At 49.6% G+C, this 18,584-nt stretch overlaps 20 non-coding genes across 20 annotated transcripts; 7 read left to right on the top strand and 13 right to left on the bottom strand.

The window, feature by feature from the left end:
• Positions 1–112: 112 nt before the first annotated feature.
• On the top strand, positions 113–185 carry Trnav-uac (transfer RNA valine (anticodon UAC)). Its single transcript has one exon. It is a non-coding gene; the product is annotated as a tRNA-Val (tRNA).
• A 602-nt stretch (positions 186–787) lies between these two features.
• On the bottom strand, positions 788–859 carry Trnap-ugg (transfer RNA proline (anticodon UGG)). The gene has a single exon. It is a non-coding gene; the product is annotated as a tRNA-Pro (tRNA).
• Positions 860–2,708: 1,849 nt separating this feature from the next.
• Trnap-cgg (transfer RNA proline (anticodon CGG)) lies at positions 2,709–2,780 on the bottom strand. Its single transcript has one exon. It is a non-coding gene; the product is annotated as a tRNA-Pro (tRNA).
• Positions 2,781–3,015: 235 nt separating this feature from the next.
• Trnav-uac (transfer RNA valine (anticodon UAC)) lies at positions 3,016–3,088 on the top strand. The gene has a single exon. It is a non-coding gene; the product is annotated as a tRNA-Val (tRNA).
• Positions 3,089–3,690: 602 nt separating this feature from the next.
• On the bottom strand, positions 3,691–3,762 carry Trnap-ugg (transfer RNA proline (anticodon UGG)). Its single transcript has one exon. It is a non-coding gene; the product is annotated as a tRNA-Pro (tRNA).
• A 1,850-nt stretch (positions 3,763–5,612) lies between these two features.
• Positions 5,613–5,684, bottom strand: Trnap-cgg (transfer RNA proline (anticodon CGG)). The gene has a single exon. It is a non-coding gene; the product is annotated as a tRNA-Pro (tRNA).
• Positions 5,685–5,919: 235 nt separating this feature from the next.
• On the top strand, positions 5,920–5,992 carry Trnav-uac (transfer RNA valine (anticodon UAC)). The gene has a single exon. It is a non-coding gene; the product is annotated as a tRNA-Val (tRNA).
• Positions 5,993–6,594: 602 nt separating this feature from the next.
• Trnap-ugg (transfer RNA proline (anticodon UGG)) lies at positions 6,595–6,666 on the bottom strand. Its single transcript has one exon. It is a non-coding gene; the product is annotated as a tRNA-Pro (tRNA).
• A 1,849-nt stretch (positions 6,667–8,515) lies between these two features.
• Trnap-cgg (transfer RNA proline (anticodon CGG)) lies at positions 8,516–8,587 on the bottom strand. Its single transcript has one exon. It is a non-coding gene; the product is annotated as a tRNA-Pro (tRNA).
• Positions 8,588–8,822: 235 nt separating this feature from the next.
• On the top strand, positions 8,823–8,895 carry Trnav-uac (transfer RNA valine (anticodon UAC)). Its single transcript has one exon. It is a non-coding gene; the product is annotated as a tRNA-Val (tRNA).
• Positions 8,896–9,497: 602 nt separating this feature from the next.
• Trnap-ugg (transfer RNA proline (anticodon UGG)) lies at positions 9,498–9,569 on the bottom strand. Its single transcript has one exon. It is a non-coding gene; the product is annotated as a tRNA-Pro (tRNA).
• Positions 9,570–11,418: 1,849 nt separating this feature from the next.
• On the bottom strand, positions 11,419–11,490 carry Trnap-cgg (transfer RNA proline (anticodon CGG)). The gene has a single exon. It is a non-coding gene; the product is annotated as a tRNA-Pro (tRNA).
• Positions 11,491–11,725: 235 nt separating this feature from the next.
• Positions 11,726–11,798, top strand: Trnav-uac (transfer RNA valine (anticodon UAC)). Its single transcript has one exon. It is a non-coding gene; the product is annotated as a tRNA-Val (tRNA).
• Positions 11,799–12,400: 602 nt separating this feature from the next.
• Positions 12,401–12,472, bottom strand: Trnap-ugg (transfer RNA proline (anticodon UGG)). The gene has a single exon. It is a non-coding gene; the product is annotated as a tRNA-Pro (tRNA).
• A 1,849-nt stretch (positions 12,473–14,321) lies between these two features.
• Trnap-cgg (transfer RNA proline (anticodon CGG)) lies at positions 14,322–14,393 on the bottom strand. Its single transcript has one exon. It is a non-coding gene; the product is annotated as a tRNA-Pro (tRNA).
• A 235-nt stretch (positions 14,394–14,628) lies between these two features.
• Trnav-uac (transfer RNA valine (anticodon UAC)) lies at positions 14,629–14,701 on the top strand. Its single transcript has one exon. It is a non-coding gene; the product is annotated as a tRNA-Val (tRNA).
• Positions 14,702–15,303: 602 nt separating this feature from the next.
• Trnap-ugg (transfer RNA proline (anticodon UGG)) lies at positions 15,304–15,375 on the bottom strand. The gene has a single exon. It is a non-coding gene; the product is annotated as a tRNA-Pro (tRNA).
• A 1,849-nt stretch (positions 15,376–17,224) lies between these two features.
• Positions 17,225–17,296, bottom strand: Trnap-cgg (transfer RNA proline (anticodon CGG)). The gene has a single exon. It is a non-coding gene; the product is annotated as a tRNA-Pro (tRNA).
• Positions 17,297–17,531: 235 nt separating this feature from the next.
• Trnav-uac (transfer RNA valine (anticodon UAC)) lies at positions 17,532–17,604 on the top strand. Its single transcript has one exon. It is a non-coding gene; the product is annotated as a tRNA-Val (tRNA).
• Positions 17,605–18,206: 602 nt separating this feature from the next.
• Positions 18,207–18,278, bottom strand: Trnap-ugg (transfer RNA proline (anticodon UGG)). Its single transcript has one exon. It is a non-coding gene; the product is annotated as a tRNA-Pro (tRNA).
• Positions 18,279–18,584: the final 306 nt, after the last annotated feature.

Here is an 18,584-nt window from a genome sequence, read left to right on the forward strand (position 1 = left end):
GTACTATAGGAACCTCACGAATCGGAGGGAGCTCGTAGCCGATGCCCTTGCTAACACAGAAGGAAAACTGTTGCTACCACGAGTCTCCGGGTGGCACATCAGACGAACCGTCGTTTCCGTGGTGTAGCGGTTATCACGTCTGCTTTACACGCAGAAGGTCCCCGGTTCGATCCCGGGCGGGAACACAACAATTTTAATCCGTATATCGGATTTCATTTCCGGGATGACCTCACGGATGCGTATGCAGAGACAATCAATGTCATATTCTAGATGGATAGGGCGTCATTTTACTGTCAAATACTGTTGCTCTCTTATTGCACCGGTATTTGGTAACTGAGAACGCCCCTAGCTCCATTATGGCTGGCAAAATATACAACCCGGTTCTTCAGGGCTACTTCAGGTGCGCTTCCTACTGGCTATCCTGAGCTCGCGCTACTCGCCTTGTCACGGCTGTGACAAAGTGTGAAGGTAACTAATAATGAGAAACTCTTAGCCACGCTCAGTCTTACGTCCCACCCATTGGTTGTTGCCGTCGCTAGTAAGATGAAGGTAGACTGTCGCACAATCAAGCTGAATCTCCACTCACGGTGCACATATTCCGCAAAGACAACCTTGTTTTCCGTTGCAAGAAAAATTACCGTCTGCCTTTCTACCGAATTCCACCTACGTACTTTACTGGTGCCGGATTCTTGTTATATCCACGTGATATAACAGGCGTCTTACTCTTCATTGAGGAGCTGCAACCGGGACTGAGTTCCACCTACTCTTCAGCACGGTCAAAATGGCAGGGCTCGTCCGGGATTTGAACCCGGGACCTCCTGCACCCAAAGCAGGAATCATACCCCTAGACCAACGAGCCACCTGCCCGCACCACTCAAGCTAATCACAAGTAGTGCATCTCCCAGGGAACACAAACTTTCACGTGAATTCGCAAGATAAGCGCTTTCTGCAGGCAGCACTCACCACTGATGAGAAGAATATTAAAGGCGCCGAATAAAAAGCGAAATAACTTCATCGAACTCTGCTTATGAACAGCCGGCAGTGCCTCAGTTTCCGTATGTGGTTTCTCAGGGTTAAGAGAAGGCGAATGCACTAAACAAAATAACATCGGGAAAGCAAGCACCAACTCATAATGAAAATATTGAAGAATATACTGCAAGCAAAACTTCCAGAAGACGAATACTGAAGACGCCACAGACAAAAGAATTATTCTATGCAGCAACGATCATCTAGGAAGCGTGAATTGCATGTGCCGCTCCACCACACAACTTCTTTTGATACTGTTTTACTTATTCTAAATTTTCATTACCTGATCGTCTCTAGAATACTGTGTGATTATCACGTGGTTTCCTCCTTCCAACAGCGATAGTGGTAAGTAAATCGACTACAAAATCTTTCAAAGTAGGTCAGACACCAAAAAAAAAAAAAAAAAAAAAATCGGAGCTGCGTGTAGCTCATGTCATTCTGCTTCAAAGGTAATTCAGCGGCTGGGAGTAGTGGCGTACTCCTGTAATCCAAGCTTCCGGGAGGCCGTTGTGTGGGAGAGATCTGGAAACAACTACAGATTCGGCCGTTTCACGAGCTCAGGAACGGCCGCGGTACTTTCATCGAGCTCTGCAGATCGACAGATGACAGTGTGGAAATTTCGGCAAGCGGTGGCTAAGGGTTAAGAGAAGCCGAACGCACTAAACACAAGAACGTCGGGAAACCGAAGCACGTAACTATAAGATTGCGGAATGCAGTGCAAAAGCAAAACTTCGAGAAGACCAACTCTGAAGCCATCGGCGCGCTAGGAGTTACTCCGCGCAGCAGCGATCATCTAGGAAGAGCGAGACGGGGGTGTCGCTCGACCACACAATAAATTTTTACTTAATCCAAATTTGCAATACCGGTTCGTCACTAGAATACTGCGCCTTGGTTCTTCCAAAAGCGATAGTAATAAGCACGTCGACTGCAGCGTCATTTAGGGTAGTGAGTCAGACATGGAGAGGATAAAAGGCGGGTGGAATGTGCAACGACAGGGGGCATTGCAGGGCGGGCGCCGACTCCTTGCGCTGTGGCGCCGGCGGCGGCCTGGAGGGGCTGGGGCTGCTGGTGCCTCCATGTAGAGCTGCCGCCGAGCCCAGGCGCCGTGCCGCTAACGAAGCGATCGCCTTTGGTGACATCTTTTGCAATAACGACTGCGCGAATCGACGGTATCTCGTAAGGAAAGAAAGAGCAGCAGATGCTGCTGAGGACTCTCCCTCGAGCGTTTCCGATGACTTCTTGAGCTCTTATTCGACATGGCATTCAGGCAGTCAAGGGTGCTGTCGATTGTTTCACACGAATGCGAAATACCGGCATTGTGCGTTTCCGCAAAGTGATTTTTACGCCACAATGGCGATCGTCCTACAAGTTGTATCACATGTGGAGGGCAGAGCGTAGCAGTTTCCGTGGTGTAGCGGTTATAACGTCTGCCTAACACGCACAAGGTCCCCGGTTCGATTGCGGGCGGAAACAAGTTTTCGTCGCACTCAGCAAGACACTTGCTACGATCTCTACTGTGACCATTTAAATCAACTTCAAACGTTCCACCAGCAGGGTGCACATGGCTCAAATGAAACTGTTTCAGAACTGGTTGTCGGATTTAGCGCTGACTTGGAGGCCTGGAAATGCGCGAAACAGCCGCCGCCATGCGGTTTGTTAGCACACCGTTGTACAAAACGCAAGGGCTCGTCCGGGATTTGAACCCGGGACCTCCTGCACCCGAAGCAGGAATCATACCCCTAGACCAACGAGCCTGTTCGTTCCGAAAACACACTGCATGTGAATGACGCCGCCGTTGATGGTCTCACCATGTACGGCTGCAGCTCACCCAGCGTTCTCTCTGGCTGTCGCGGTTGGATTGTTTTCATCGACTTCTTGTACTATAGGAACCTCACGAATCGGAGGGAGCTCGTAGCCGATGCCCTTGCTAACACAGAAGGAAAACTGTTGCTACCACGAGTCTCCGGGTGGCACATCAGACGAACCGTCGTTTCCGTGGTGTAGCGGTTATCACGTCTGCTTTACACGCAGAAGGTCCCCGGTTCGATCCCGGGCGGGAACACAACAATTTTAATCCGTATATCGGATTTCATTTCCGGGATGACCTCACGGATGCGTATGCAGAGACAATCAATGTCATATTCTAGATGGATAGGGCGTCATTTTACTGTCAAATACTGTTGCTCTCTTATTGCACCGGTATTTGGTAACTGAGAACGCCCCTAGCTCCATTATGGCTGGCAAAATATACAACCCGGTTCTTCAGGGCTACTTCAGGTGCGCTTCCTACTGGCTATCCTGAGCTCGCGCTACTCGCCTTGTCACGGCTGTGACAAAGTGTGAAGGTAACTAATAATGAGAAACTCTTAGCCACGCTCAGTCTTACGTCCCACCCATTGGTTGTTGCCGTCGCTAGTAAGATGAAGGTAGACTGTCGCACAATCAAGCTGAATCTCCACTCACGGTGCACATATTCCGCAAAGACAACCTTGTTTTCCGTTGCAAGAAAAATTACCGTCTGCCTTTCTACCGAATTCCACCTACGTACTTTACTGGTGCCGGATTCTTGTTATATCCACGTGATATAACAGGCGTCTTACTCTTCATTGAGGAGCTGCAACCGGGACTGAGTTCCACCTACTCTTCAGCACGGTCAAAATGGCAGGGCTCGTCCGGGATTTGAACCCGGGACCTCCTGCACCCAAAGCAGGAATCATACCCCTAGACCAACGAGCCACCTGCCCGCACCACTCAAGCTAATCACAAGTAGTGCATCTCCCAGGGAACACAAACTTTCACGTGAATTCGCAAGATAAGCGCTTTCTGCAGGCAGCACTCACCACTGATGAGAAGAATATTAAAGGCGCCGAATAAAAAGCGAAATAACTTCATCGAACTCTGCTTATGAACAGCCGGCAGTGCCTCAGTTTCCGTATGTGGTTTCTCAGGGTTAAGAGAAGGCGAATGCACTAAACAAAATAACATCGGGAAAGCAAGCACCAACTCATAATGAAAATATTGAAGAATATACTGCAAGCAAAACTTCCAGAAGACGAATACTGAAGACGCCACAGACAAAAGAATTATTCTATGCAGCAACGATCATCTAGGAAGCGTGAATTGCATGTGCCGCTCCACCACACAACTTCTTTTGATACTGTTTTACTTATTCTAAATTTTCATTACCTGATCGTCTCTAGAATACTGTGTGATTATCACGTGGTTTCCTCCTTCCAACAGCGATAGTGGTAAGTAAATCGACTACAAAATCTTTCAAAGTAGGTCAGACACCAAAAAAAAAAAAAAAAAAAAAAATCGGAGCTGCGTGTAGCTCATGTCATTCTGCTTCAAAGGTAATTCAGCGGCTGGGAGTAGTGGCGTACTCCTGTAATCCAAGCTTCCGGGAGGCCGTTGTGTGGGAGAGATCTGGAAACAACTACAGATTCGGCCGTTTCACGAGCTCAGGAACGGCCGCGGTACTTTCATCGAGCTCTGCAGATCGACAGATGACAGTGTGGAAATTTCGGCAAGCGGTGGCTAAGGGTTAAGAGAAGCCGAACGCACTAAACACAAGAACGTCGGGAAACCGAAGCACGTAACTATAAGATTGCGGAATGCAGTGCAAAAGCAAAACTTCGAGAAGACCAACTCTGAAGCCATCGGCGCGCTAGGAGTTACTCCGCGCAGCAGCGATCATCTAGGAAGAGCGAGACGGGGGTGTCGCTCGACCACACAATAAATTTTTACTTAATCCAAATTTGCAATACCGGTTCGTCACTAGAATACTGCGCCTTGGTTCTTCCAAAAGCGATAGTAATAAGCACGTCGACTGCAGCGTCATTTAGGGTAGTGAGTCAGACATGGAGAGGATAAAAGGCGGGTGGAATGTGCAACGACAGGGGGCATTGCAGGGCGGGCGCCGACTCCTTGCGCTGTGGCGCCGGCGGCGGCCTGGAGGGGCTGGGGCTGCTGGTGCCTCCATGTAGAGCTGCCGCCGAGCCCAGGCGCCGTGCCGCTAACGAAGCGATCGCCTTTGGTGACATCTTTTGCAATAACGACTGCGCGAATCGACGGTATCTCGTAAGGAAAGAAAGAGCAGCAGATGCTGCTGAGGACTCTCCCTCGAGCGTTTCCGATGACTTCTTGAGCTCTTATTCGACATGGCATTCAGGCAGTCAAGGGTGCTGTCGATTGTTTCACACGAATGCGAAATACCGGCATTGTGCGTTTCCGCAAAGTGATTTTTACGCCACAATGGCGATCGTCCTACAAGTTGTATCACATGTGGAGGGCAGAGCGTAGCAGTTTCCGTGGTGTAGCGGTTATAACGTCTGCCTAACACGCACAAGGTCCCCGGTTCGATTGCGGGCGGAAACAAGTTTTCGTCGCACTCAGCAAGACACTTGCTACGATCTCTACTGTGACCATTTAAATCAACTTCAAACGTTCCACCAGCAGGGTGCACATGGCTCAAATGAAACTGTTTCAGAACTGGTTGTCGGATTTAGCGCTGACTTGGAGGCCTGGAAATGCGCGAAACAGCCGCCGCCATGCGGTTTGTTAGCACACCGTTGTACAAAACGCAAGGGCTCGTCCGGGATTTGAACCCGGGACCTCCTGCACCCGAAGCAGGAATCATACCCCTAGACCAACGAGCCTGTTCGTTCCGAAAACACATTGCATGTGAATGCCGCCGCCGTTGATGGTCTCACCATGTACGGCTGCAGCTCACCCAGCGTTCTCTCTGGCTGTCGCGGTTGGATTGTTTTCATCGACTTCTTGTACTATAGGAACCTCACGAATCGGAGGGAGCTCGTAGCCGATGCCCTTGCTAACACAGAAGGAAAACTGTTGCTACCACGAGTCTCCGGGTGGCACATCAGACGAACCGTCGTTTCCGTGGTGTAGCGGTTATCACGTCTGCTTTACACGCAGAAGGTCCCCGGTTCGATCCCGGGCGGGAACACAACAATTTTAATCCGTATATCGGATTTCATTTCCGGGATGACCTCACGGATGCGTATGCAGAGACAATCAATGTCATATTCTAGATGGATAGGGCGTCATTTTACTGTCAAATACTGTTGCTCTCTTATTGCACCGGTATTTGGTAACTGAGAACGCCCCTAGCTCCATTATGGCTGGCAAAATATACAACCCGGTTCTTCAGGGCTACTTCAGGTGCGCTTCCTACTGGCTATCCTGAGCTCGCGCTACTCGCCTTGTCACGGCTGTGACAAAGTGTGAAGGTAACTAATAATGAGAAACTCTTAGCCACGCTCAGTCTTACGTCCCACCCATTGGTTGTTGCCGTCGCTAGTAAGATGAAGGTAGACTGTCGCACAATCAAGCTGAATCTCCACTCACGGTGCACATATTCCGCAAAGACAACCTTGTTTTCCGTTGCAAGAAAAATTACCGTCTGCCTTTCTACCGAATTCCACCTACGTACTTTACTGGTGCCGGATTCTTGTTATATCCACGTGATATAACAGGCGTCTTACTCTTCATTGAGGAGCTGCAACCGGGACTGAGTTCCACCTACTCTTCAGCACGGTCAAAATGGCAGGGCTCGTCCGGGATTTGAACCCGGGACCTCCTGCACCCAAAGCAGGAATCATACCCCTAGACCAACGAGCCACCTGCCCGCACCACTCAAGCTAATCACAAGTAGTGCATCTCCCAGGGAACACAAACTTTCACGTGAATTCGCAAGATAAGCGCTTTCTGCAGGCAGCACTCACCACTGATGAGAAGAATATTAAAGGCGCCGAATAAAAAGCGAAATAACTTCATCGAACTCTGCTTATGAACAGCCGGCAGTGCCTCAGTTTCCGTATGTGGTTTCTCAGGGTTAAGAGAAGGCGAATGCACTAAACAAAATAACATCGGGAAAGCAAGCACCAACTCATAATGAAAATATTGAAGAATATACTGCAAGCAAAACTTCCAGAAGACGAATACTGAAGACGCCACAGACAAAAGAATTATTCTATGCAGCAACGATCATCTAGGAAGCGTGAATTGCATGTGCCGCTCCACCACACAACTTCTTTTGATACTGTTTTACTTATTCTAAATTTTCATTACCTGATCGTCTCTAGAATACTGTGTGATTATCACGTGGTTTCCTCCTTCCAACAGCGATAGTGGTAAGTAAATCGACTACAAAATCTTTCAAAGTAGGTCAGACACCAAAAAAAAAAAAAAAAAAAAAATCGGAGCTGCGTGTAGCTCATGTCATTCTGCTTCAAAGGTAATTCAGCGGCTGGGAGTAGTGGCGTACTCCTGTAATCCAAGCTTCCGGGAGGCCGTTGTGTGGGAGAGATCTGGAAACAACTACAGATTCGGCCGTTTCACGAGCTCAGGAACGGCCGCGGTACTTTCATCGAGCTCTGCAGATCGACAGATGACAGTGTGGAAATTTCGGCAAGCGGTGGCTAAGGGTTAAGAGAAGCCGAACGCACTAAACACAAGAACGTCGGGAAACCGAAGCACGTAACTATAAGATTGCGGAATGCAGTGCAAAAGCAAAACTTCGAGAAGACCAACTCTGAAGCCATCGGCGCGCTAGGAGTTACTCCGCGCAGCAGCGATCATCTAGGAAGAGCGAGACGGGGGTGTCGCTCGACCACACAATAAATTTTTACTTAATCCAAATTTGCAATACCGGTTCGTCACTAGAATACTGCGCCTTGGTTCTTCCAAAAGCGATAGTAATAAGCACGTCGACTGCAGCGTCATTTAGGGTAGTGAGTCAGACATGGAGAGGATAAAAGGCGGGTGGAATGTGCAACGACAGGGGGCATTGCAGGGCGGGCGCCGACTCCTTGCGCTGTGGCGCCGGCGGCGGCCTGGAGGGGCTGGGGCTGCTGGTGCCTCCATGTAGAGCTGCCGCCGAGCCCAGGCGCCGTGCCGCTAACGAAGCGATCGCCTTTGGTGACATCTTTTGCAATAACGACTGCGCGAATCGACGGTATCTCGTAAGGAAAGAAAGAGCAGCAGATGCTGCTGAGGACTCTCCCTCGAGCGTTTCCGATGACTTCTTGAGCTCTTATTCGACATGGCATTCAGGCAGTCAAGGGTGCTGTCGATTGTTTCACACGAATGCGAAATACCGGCATTGTGCGTTTCCGCAAAGTGATTTTTACGCCACAATGGCGATCGTCCTACAAGTTGTATCACATGTGGAGGGCAGAGCGTAGCAGTTTCCGTGGTGTAGCGGTTATAACGTCTGCCTAACACGCACAAGGTCCCCGGTTCGATTGCGGGCGGAAACAAGTTTTCGTCGCACTCAGCAAGACACTTGCTACGATCTCTACTGTGACCATTTAAATCAACTTCAAACGTTCCACCAGCAGGGTGCACATGGCTCAAATGAAACTGTTTCAGAACTGGTTGTCGGATTTAGCGCTGACTTGGAGGCCTGGAAATGCGCGAAACAGCCGCCGCCATGCGGTTTGTTAGCACACCGTTGTACAAAACGCAAGGGCTCGTCCGGGATTTGAACCCGGGACCTCCTGCACCCGAAGCAGGAATCATACCCCTAGACCAACGAGCCTGTTCGTTCCGAAAACACACTGCATGTGAATGACGCCGCCGTTGATGGTCTCACCATGTACGGCTGCAGCTCACCCAGCGTTCTCTCTGGCTGTCGCGGTTGGATTGTTTTCATCGACTTCTTGTACTATAGGAACCTCACGAATCGGAGGGAGCTCGTAGCCGATGCCCTTGCTAACACAGAAGGAAAACTGTTGCTACCACGAGTCTCCGGGTGGCACATCAGACGAACCGTCGTTTCCGTGGTGTAGCGGTTATCACGTCTGCTTTACACGCAGAAGGTCCCCGGTTCGATCCCGGGCGGGAACACAACAATTTTAATCCGTATATCGGATTTCATTTCCGGGATGACCTCACGGATGCGTATGCAGAGACAATCAATGTCATATTCTAGATGGATAGGGCGTCATTTTACTGTCAAATACTGTTGCTCTCTTATTGCACCGGTATTTGGTAACTGAGAACGCCCCTAGCTCCATTATGGCTGGCAAAATATACAACCCGGTTCTTCAGGGCTACTTCAGGTGCGCTTCCTACTGGCTATCCTGAGCTCGCGCTACTCGCCTTGTCACGGCTGTGACAAAGTGTGAAGGTAACTAATAATGAGAAACTCTTAGCCACGCTCAGTCTTACGTCCCACCCATTGGTTGTTGCCGTCGCTAGTAAGATGAAGGTAGACTGTCGCACAATCAAGCTGAATCTCCACTCACGGTGCACATATTCCGCAAAGACAACCTTGTTTTCCGTTGCAAGAAAAATTACCGTCTGCCTTTCTACCGAATTCCACCTACGTACTTTACTGGTGCCGGATTCTTGTTATATCCACGTGATATAACAGGCGTCTTACTCTTCATTGAGGAGCTGCAACCGGGACTGAGTTCCACCTACTCTTCAGCACGGTCAAAATGGCAGGGCTCGTCCGGGATTTGAACCCGGGACCTCCTGCACCCAAAGCAGGAATCATACCCCTAGACCAACGAGCCACCTGCCCGCACCACTCAAGCTAATCACAAGTAGTGCATCTCCCAGGGAACACAAACTTTCACGTGAATTCGCAAGATAAGCGCTTTCTGCAGGCAGCACTCACCACTGATGAGAAGAATATTAAAGGCGCCGAATAAAAAGCGAAATAACTTCATCGAACTCTGCTTATGAACAGCCGGCAGTGCCTCAGTTTCCGTATGTGGTTTCTCAGGGTTAAGAGAAGGCGAATGCACTAAACAAAATAACATCGGGAAAGCAAGCACCAACTCATAATGAAAATATTGAAGAATATACTGCAAGCAAAACTTCCAGAAGACGAATACTGAAGACGCCACAGACAAAAGAATTATTCTATGCAGCAACGATCATCTAGGAAGCGTGAATTGCATGTGCCGCTCCACCACACAACTTCTTTTGATACTGTTTTACTTATTCTAAATTTTCATTACCTGATCGTCTCTAGAATACTGTGTGATTATCACGTGGTTTCCTCCTTCCAACAGCGATAGTGGTAAGTAAATCGACTACAAAATCTTTCAAAGTAGGTCAGACACCAAAAAAAAAAAAAAAAAAAAAATCGGAGCTGCGTGTAGCTCATGTCATTCTGCTTCAAAGGTAATTCAGCGGCTGGGAGTAGTGGCGTACTCCTGTAATCCAAGCTTCCGGGAGGCCGTTGTGTGGGAGAGATCTGGAAACAACTACAGATTCGGCCGTTTCACGAGCTCAGGAACGGCCGCGGTACTTTCATCGAGCTCTGCAGATCGACAGATGACAGTGTGGAAATTTCGGCAAGCGGTGGCTAAGGGTTAAGAGAAGCCGAACGCACTAAACACAAGAACGTCGGGAAACCGAAGCACGTAACTATAAGATTGCGGAATGCAGTGCAAAAGCAAAACTTCGAGAAGACCAACTCTGAAGCCATCGGCGCGCTAGGAGTTACTCCGCGCAGCAGCGATCATCTAGGAAGAGCGAGACGGGGGTGTCGCTCGACCACACAATAAATTTTTACTTAATCCAAATTTGCAATACCGGTTCGTCACTAGAATACTGCGCCTTGGTTCTTCCAAAAGCGATAGTAATAAGCACGTCGACTGCAGCGTCATTTAGGGTAGTGAGTCAGACATGGAGAGGATAAAAGGCGGGTGGAATGTGCAACGACAGGGGGCATTGCAGGGCGGGCGCCGACTCCTTGCGCTGTGGCGCCGGCGGCGGCCTGGAGGGGCTGGGGCTGCTGGTGCCTCCATGTAGAGCTGCCGCCGAGCCCAGGCGCCGTGCCGCTAACGAAGCGATCGCCTTTGGTGACATCTTTTGCAATAACGACTGCGCGAATCGACGGTATCTCGTAAGGAAAGAAAGAGCAGCAGATGCTGCTGAGGACTCTCCCTCGAGCGTTTCCGATGACTTCTTGAGCTCTTATTCGACATGGCATTCAGGCAGTCAAGGGTGCTGTCGATTGTTTCACACGAATGCGAAATACCGGCATTGTGCGTTTCCGCAAAGTGATTTTTACGCCACAATGGCGATCGTCCTACAAGTTGTATCACATGTGGAGGGCAGAGCGTAGCAGTTTCCGTGGTGTAGCGGTTATAACGTCTGCCTAACACGCACAAGGTCCCCGGTTCGATTGCGGGCGGAAACAAGTTTTCGTCGCACTCAGCAAGACACTTGCTACGATCTCTACTGTGACCATTTAAATCAACTTCAAACGTTCCACCAGCAGGGTGCACATGGCTCAAATGAAACTGTTTCAGAACTGGTTGTCGGATTTAGCGCTGACTTGGAGGCCTGGAAATGCGCGAAACAGCCGCCGCCATGCGGTTTGTTAGCACACCGTTGTACAAAACGCAAGGGCTCGTCCGGGATTTGAACCCGGGACCTCCTGCACCCGAAGCAGGAATCATACCCCTAGACCAACGAGCCTGTTCGTTCCGAAAACACATTGCATGTGAATGCCGCCGCCGTTGATGGTCTCACCATGTACGGCTGCAGCTCACCCAGCGTTCTCTCTGGCTGTCGCGGTTGGATTGTTTTCATCGACTTCTTGTACTATAGGAACCTCACGAATCGGAGGGAGCTCGTAGCCGATGCCCTTGCTAACACAGAAGGAAAACTGTTGCTACCACGAGTCTCCGGGTGGCACATCAGACGAACCGTCGTTTCCGTGGTGTAGCGGTTATCACGTCTGCTTTACACGCAGAAGGTCCCCGGTTCGATCCCGGGCGGGAACACAACAATTTTAATCCGTATATCGGATTTCATTTCCGGGATGACCTCACGGATGCGTATGCAGAGACAATCAATGTCATATTCTAGATGGATAGGGCGTCATTTTACTGTCAAATACTGTTGCTCTCTTATTGCACCGGTATTTGGTAACTGAGAACGCCCCTAGCTCCATTATGGCTGGCAAAATATACAACCCGGTTCTTCAGGGCTACTTCAGGTGCGCTTCCTACTGGCTATCCTGAGCTCGCGCTACTCGCCTTGTCACGGCTGTGACAAAGTGTGAAGGTAACTAATAATGAGAAACTCTTAGCCACGCTCAGTCTTACGTCCCACCCATTGGTTGTTGCCGTCGCTAGTAAGATGAAGGTAGACTGTCGCACAATCAAGCTGAATCTCCACTCACGGTGCACATATTCCGCAAAGACAACCTTGTTTTCCGTTGCAAGAAAAATTACCGTCTGCCTTTCTACCGAATTCCACCTACGTACTTTACTGGTGCCGGATTCTTGTTATATCCACGTGATATAACAGGCGTCTTACTCTTCATTGAGGAGCTGCAACCGGGACTGAGTTCCACCTACTCTTCAGCACGGTCAAAATGGCAGGGCTCGTCCGGGATTTGAACCCGGGACCTCCTGCACCCAAAGCAGGAATCATACCCCTAGACCAACGAGCCACCTGCCCGCACCACTCAAGCTAATCACAAGTAGTGCATCTCCCAGGGAACACAAACTTTCACGTGAATTCGCAAGATAAGCGCTTTCTGCAGGCAGCACTCACCACTGATGAGAAGAATATTAAAGGCGCCGAATAAAAAGCGAAATAACTTCATCGAACTCTGCTTATGAACAGCCGGCAGTGCCTCAGTTTCCGTATGTGGTTTCTCAGGGTTAAGAGAAGGCGAATGCACTAAACAAAATAACATCGGGAAAGCAAGCACCAACTCATAATGAAAATATTGAAGAATATACTGCAAGCAAAACTTCCAGAAGACGAATACTGAAGACGCCACAGACAAAAGAATTATTCTATGCAGCAACGATCATCTAGGAAGCGTGAATTGCATGTGCCGCTCCACCACACAACTTCTTTTGATACTGTTTTACTTATTCTAAATTTTCATTACCTGATCGTCTCTAGAATACTGTGTGATTATCACGTGGTTTCCTCCTTCCAACAGCGATAGTGGTAAGTAAATCGACTACAAAATCTTTCAAAGTAGGTCAGACACCAAAAAAAAAAAAAAAAAAAAAATCGGAGCTGCGTGTAGCTCATGTCATTCTGCTTCAAAGGTAATTCAGCGGCTGGGAGTAGTGGCGTACTCCTGTAATCCAAGCTTCCGGGAGGCCGTTGTGTGGGAGAGATCTGGAAACAACTACAGATTCGGCCGTTTCACGAGCTCAGGAACGGCCGCGGTACTTTCATCGAGCTCTGCAGATCGACAGATGACAGTGTGGAAATTTCGGCAAGCGGTGGCTAAGGGTTAAGAGAAGCCGAACGCACTAAACACAAGAACGTCGGGAAACCGAAGCACGTAACTATAAGATTGCGGAATGCAGTGCAAAAGCAAAACTTCGAGAAGACCAACTCTGAAGCCATCGGCGCGCTAGGAGTTACTCCGCGCAGCAGCGATCATCTAGGAAGAGCGAGACGGGGGTGTCGCTCGACCACACAATAAATTTTTACTTAATCCAAATTTGCAATACCGGTTCGTCACTAGAATACTGCGCCTTGGTTCTTCCAAAAGCGATAGTAATAAGCACGTCGACTGCAGCGTCATTTAGGGTAGTGAGTCAGACATGGAGAGGATAAAAGGCGGGTGGAATGTGCAACGACAGGGGGCATTGCAGGGCGGGCGCCGACTCCTTGCGCTGTGGCGCCGGCGGCGGCCTGGAGGGGCTGGGGCTGCTGGTGCCTCCATGTAGAGCTGCCGCCGAGCCCAGGCGCCGTGCCGCTAACGAAGCGATCGCCTTTGGTGACATCTTTTGCAATAACGACTGCGCGAATCGACGGTATCTCGTAAGGAAAGAAAGAGCAGCAGATGCTGCTGAGGACTCTCCCTCGAGCGTTTCCGATGACTTCTTGAGCTCTTATTCGACATGGCATTCAGGCAGTCAAGGGTGCTGTCGATTGTTTCACACGAATGCGAAATACCGGCATTGTGCGTTTCCGCAAAGTGATTTTTACGCCACAATGGCGATCGTCCTACAAGTTGTATCACATGTGGAGGGCAGAGCGTAGCAGTTTCCGTGGTGTAGCGGTTATAACGTCTGCCTAACACGCACAAGGTCCCCGGTTCGATTGCGGGCGGAAACAAGTTTTCGTCGCACTCAGCAAGACACTTGCTACGATCTCTACTGTGACCATTTAAATCAACTTCAAACGTTCCACCAGCAGGGTGCACATGGCTCAAATGAAACTGTTTCAGAACTGGTTGTCGGATTTAGCGCTGACTTGGAGGCCTGGAAATGCGCGAAACAGCCGCCGCCATGCGGTTTGTTAGCACACCGTTGTACAAAACGCAAGGGCTCGTCCGGGATTTGAACCCGGGACCTCCTGCACCCGAAGCAGGAATCATACCCCTAGACCAACGAGCCTGTTCGTTCCGAAAACACATTGCATGTGAATGCCGCCGCCGTTGATGGTCTCACCATGTACGGCTGCAGCTCACCCAGCGTTCTCTCTGGCTGTCGCGGTTGGATTGTTTTCATCGACTTCTTGTACTATAGGAACCTCACGAATCGGAGGGAGCTCGTAGCCGATGCCCTTGCTAACACAGAAGGAAAACTGTTGCTACCACGAGTCTCCGGGTGGCACATCAGACGAACCGTCGTTTCCGTGGTGTAGCGGTTATCACGTCTGCTTTACACGCAGAAGGTCCCCGGTTCGATCCCGGGCGGGAACACAACAATTTTAATCCGTATATCGGATTTCATTTCCGGGATGACCTCACGGATGCGTATGCAGAGACAATCAATGTCATATTCTAGATGGATAGGGCGTCATTTTACTGTCAAATACTGTTGCTCTCTTATTGCACCGGTATTTGGTAACTGAGAACGCCCCTAGCTCCATTATGGCTGGCAAAATATACAACCCGGTTCTTCAGGGCTACTTCAGGTGCGCTTCCTACTGGCTATCCTGAGCTCGCGCTACTCGCCTTGTCACGGCTGTGACAAAGTGTGAAGGTAACTAATAATGAGAAACTCTTAGCCACGCTCAGTCTTACGTCCCACCCATTGGTTGTTGCCGTCGCTAGTAAGATGAAGGTAGACTGTCGCACAATCAAGCTGAATCTCCACTCACGGTGCACATATTCCGCAAAGACAACCTTGTTTTCCGTTGCAAGAAAAATTACCGTCTGCCTTTCTACCGAATTCCACCTACGTACTTTACTGGTGCCGGATTCTTGTTATATCCACGTGATATAACAGGCGTCTTACTCTTCATTGAGGAGCTGCAACCGGGACTGAGTTCCACCTACTCTTCAGCACGGTCAAAATGGCAGGGCTCGTCCGGGATTTGAACCCGGGACCTCCTGCACCCAAAGCAGGAATCATACCCCTAGACCAACGAGCCACCTGCCCGCACCACTCAAGCTAATCACAAGTAGTGCATCTCCCAGGGAACACAAACTTTCACGTGAATTCGCAAGATAAGCGCTTTCTGCAGGCAGCACTCACCACTGATGAGAAGAATATTAAAGGCGCCGAATAAAAAGCGAAATAACTTCATCGAACTCTGCTTATGAACAGCCGGCAGTGCCTCAGTTTCCGTATGTGGTTTCTCAGGGTTAAGAGAAGGCGAATGCACTAAACAAAATAACATCGGGAAAGCAAGCACCAACTCATAATGAAAATATTGAAGAATATACTGCAAGCAAAACTTCCAGAAGACGAATACTGAAGACGCCACAGACAAAAGAATTATTCTATGCAGCAACGATCATCTAGGAAGCGTGAATTGCATGTGCCGCTCCACCACACAACTTCTTTTGATACTGTTTTACTTATTCTAAATTTTCATTACCTGATCGTCTCTAGAATACTGTGTGATTATCACGTGGTTTCCTCCTTCCAACAGCGATAGTGGTAAGTAAATCGACTACAAAATCTTTCAAAGTAGGTCAGACACCAAAAAAAAAAAAAAAAAAAAAATCGGAGCTGCGTGTAGCTCATGTCATTCTGCTTCAAAGGTAATTCAGCGGCTGGGAGTAGTGGCGTACTCCTGTAATCCAAGCTTCCGGGAGGCCGTTGTGTGGGAGAGATCTGGAAACAACTACAGATTCGGCCGTTTCACGAGCTCAGGAACGGCCGCGGTACTTTCATCGAGCTCTGCAGATCGACAGATGACAGTGTGGAAATTTCGGCAAGCGGTGGCTAAGGGTTAAGAGAAGCCGAACGCACTAAACACAAGAACGTCGGGAAACCGAAGCACGTAACTATAAGATTGCGGAATGCAGTGCAAAAGCAAAACTTCGAGAAGACCAACTCTGAAGCCATCGGCGCGCTAGGAGTTACTCCGCGCAGCAGCGATCATCTAGGAAGAGCGAGACGGGGGTGTCGCTCGACCACACAATAAATTTTTACTTAATCCAAATTTGCAATACCGGTTCGTCACTAGAATACTGCGCCTTGGTTCTTCCAAAAGCGATAGTAATAAGCACGTCGACTGCAGCGTCATTTAGGGTAGTGAGTCAGACATGGAGAGGATAAAAGGCGGGTGGAATGTGCAACGACAGGGGGCATTGCAGGGCGGGCGCCGACTCCTTGCGCTGTGGCGCCGGCGGCGGCCTGGAGGGGCTGGGGCTGCTGGTGCCTCCATGTAGAGCTGCCGCCGAGCCCAGGCGCCGTGCCGCTAACGAAGCGATCGCCTTTGGTGACATCTTTTGCAATAACGACTGCGCGAATCGACGGTATCTCGTAAGGAAAGAAAGAGCAGCAGATGCTGCTGAGGACTCTCCCTCGAGCGTTTCCGATGACTTCTTGAGCTCTTATTCGACATGGCATTCAGGCAGTCAAGGGTGCTGTCGATTGTTTCACACGAATGCGAAATACCGGCATTGTGCGTTTCCGCAAAGTGATTTTTACGCCACAATGGCGATCGTCCTACAAGTTGTATCACATGTGGAGGGCAGAGCGTAGCAGTTTCCGTGGTGTAGCGGTTATAACGTCTGCCTAACACGCACAAGGTCCCCGGTTCGATTGCGGGCGGAAACAAGTTTTCGTCGCACTCAGCAAGACACTTGCTACGATCTCTACTGTGACCATTTAAATCAACTTCAAACGTTCCACCAGCAGGGTGCACATGGCTCAAATGAAACTGTTTCAGAACTGGTTGTCGGATTTAGCGCTGACTTGGAGGCCTGGAAATGCGCGAAACAGCCGCCGCCATGCGGTTTGTTAGCACACCGTTGTACAAAACGCAAGGGCTCGTCCGGGATTTGAACCCGGGACCTCCTGCACCCGAAGCAGGAATCATACCCCTAGACCAACGAGCCTGTTCGTTCCGAAAACACACTGCATGTGAATGACGCCGCCGTTGATGGTCTCACCATGTACGGCTGCAGCTCACCCAGCGTTCTCTCTGGCTGTCGCGGTTGGATTGTTTTCATCGACTTCTTGTACTATAGGAACCTCACGAATCGGAGGGAGCTCGTAGCCGATGCCCTTGCTAACACAGAAGGAAAACTGTTGCTACCACGAGTCTCCGGGTGGCACATCAGACGAACCGTCGTTTCCGTGGTGTAGCGGTTATCACGTCTGCTTTACACGCAGAAGGTCCCCGGTTCGATCCCGGGCGGGAACACAACAATTTTAATCCGTATATCGGATTTCATTTCCGGGATGACCTCACGGATGCGTATGCAGAGACAATCAATGTCATATTCTAGATGGATAGGGCGTCATTTTACTGTCAAATACTGTTGCTCTCTTATTGCACCGGTATTTGGTAACTGAGAACGCCCCTAGCTCCATTATGGCTGGCAAAATATACAACCCGGTTCTTCAGGGCTACTTCAGGTGCGCTTCCTACTGGCTATCCTGAGCTCGCGCTACTCGCCTTGTCACGGCTGTGACAAAGTGTGAAGGTAACTAATAATGAGAAACTCTTAGCCACGCTCAGTCTTACGTCCCACCCATTGGTTGTTGCCGTCGCTAGTAAGATGAAGGTAGACTGTCGCACAATCAAGCTGAATCTCCACTCACGGTGCACATATTCCGCAAAGACAACCTTGTTTTCCGTTGCAAGAAAAATTACCGTCTGCCTTTCTACCGAATTCCACCTACGTACTTTACTGGTGCCGGATTCTTGTTATATCCACGTGATATAACAGGCGTCTTACTCTTCATTGAGGAGCTGCAACCGGGACTGAGTTCCACCTACTCTTCAGCACGGTCAAAATGGCAGGGCTCGTCCGGGATTTGAACCCGGGACCTCCTGCACCCAAAGCAGGAATCATACCCCTAGACCAACGAGCCACCTGCCCGCACCACTCAAGCTAATCACAAGTAGTGCATCTCCCAGGGAACACAAACTTTCACGTGAATTCGCAAGATAAGCGCTTTCTGCAGGCAGCACTCACCACTGATGAGAAGAATATTAAAGGCGCCGAATAAAAAGCGAAATAACTTCATCGAACTCTGCTTATGAACAGCCGGCAGTGCCTCAGTTTCCGTATGTGGTTTCTCAGGGTTAAGAGAAGGCGAATGCACTAAACAAAATAACATCGGGAAAGCAAGCACCAACTCATAATGAAAATATTGAAGAATATACTGCAAGCAAAA

This window comes from Schistocerca nitens, chromosome 2, assembly GCF_023898315.1.
Source record: "Schistocerca nitens isolate TAMUIC-IGC-003100 chromosome 2, iqSchNite1.1, whole genome shotgun sequence".
NCBI lineage: Eukaryota > Metazoa > Arthropoda > Insecta > Orthoptera > Acrididae > Schistocerca > Schistocerca nitens.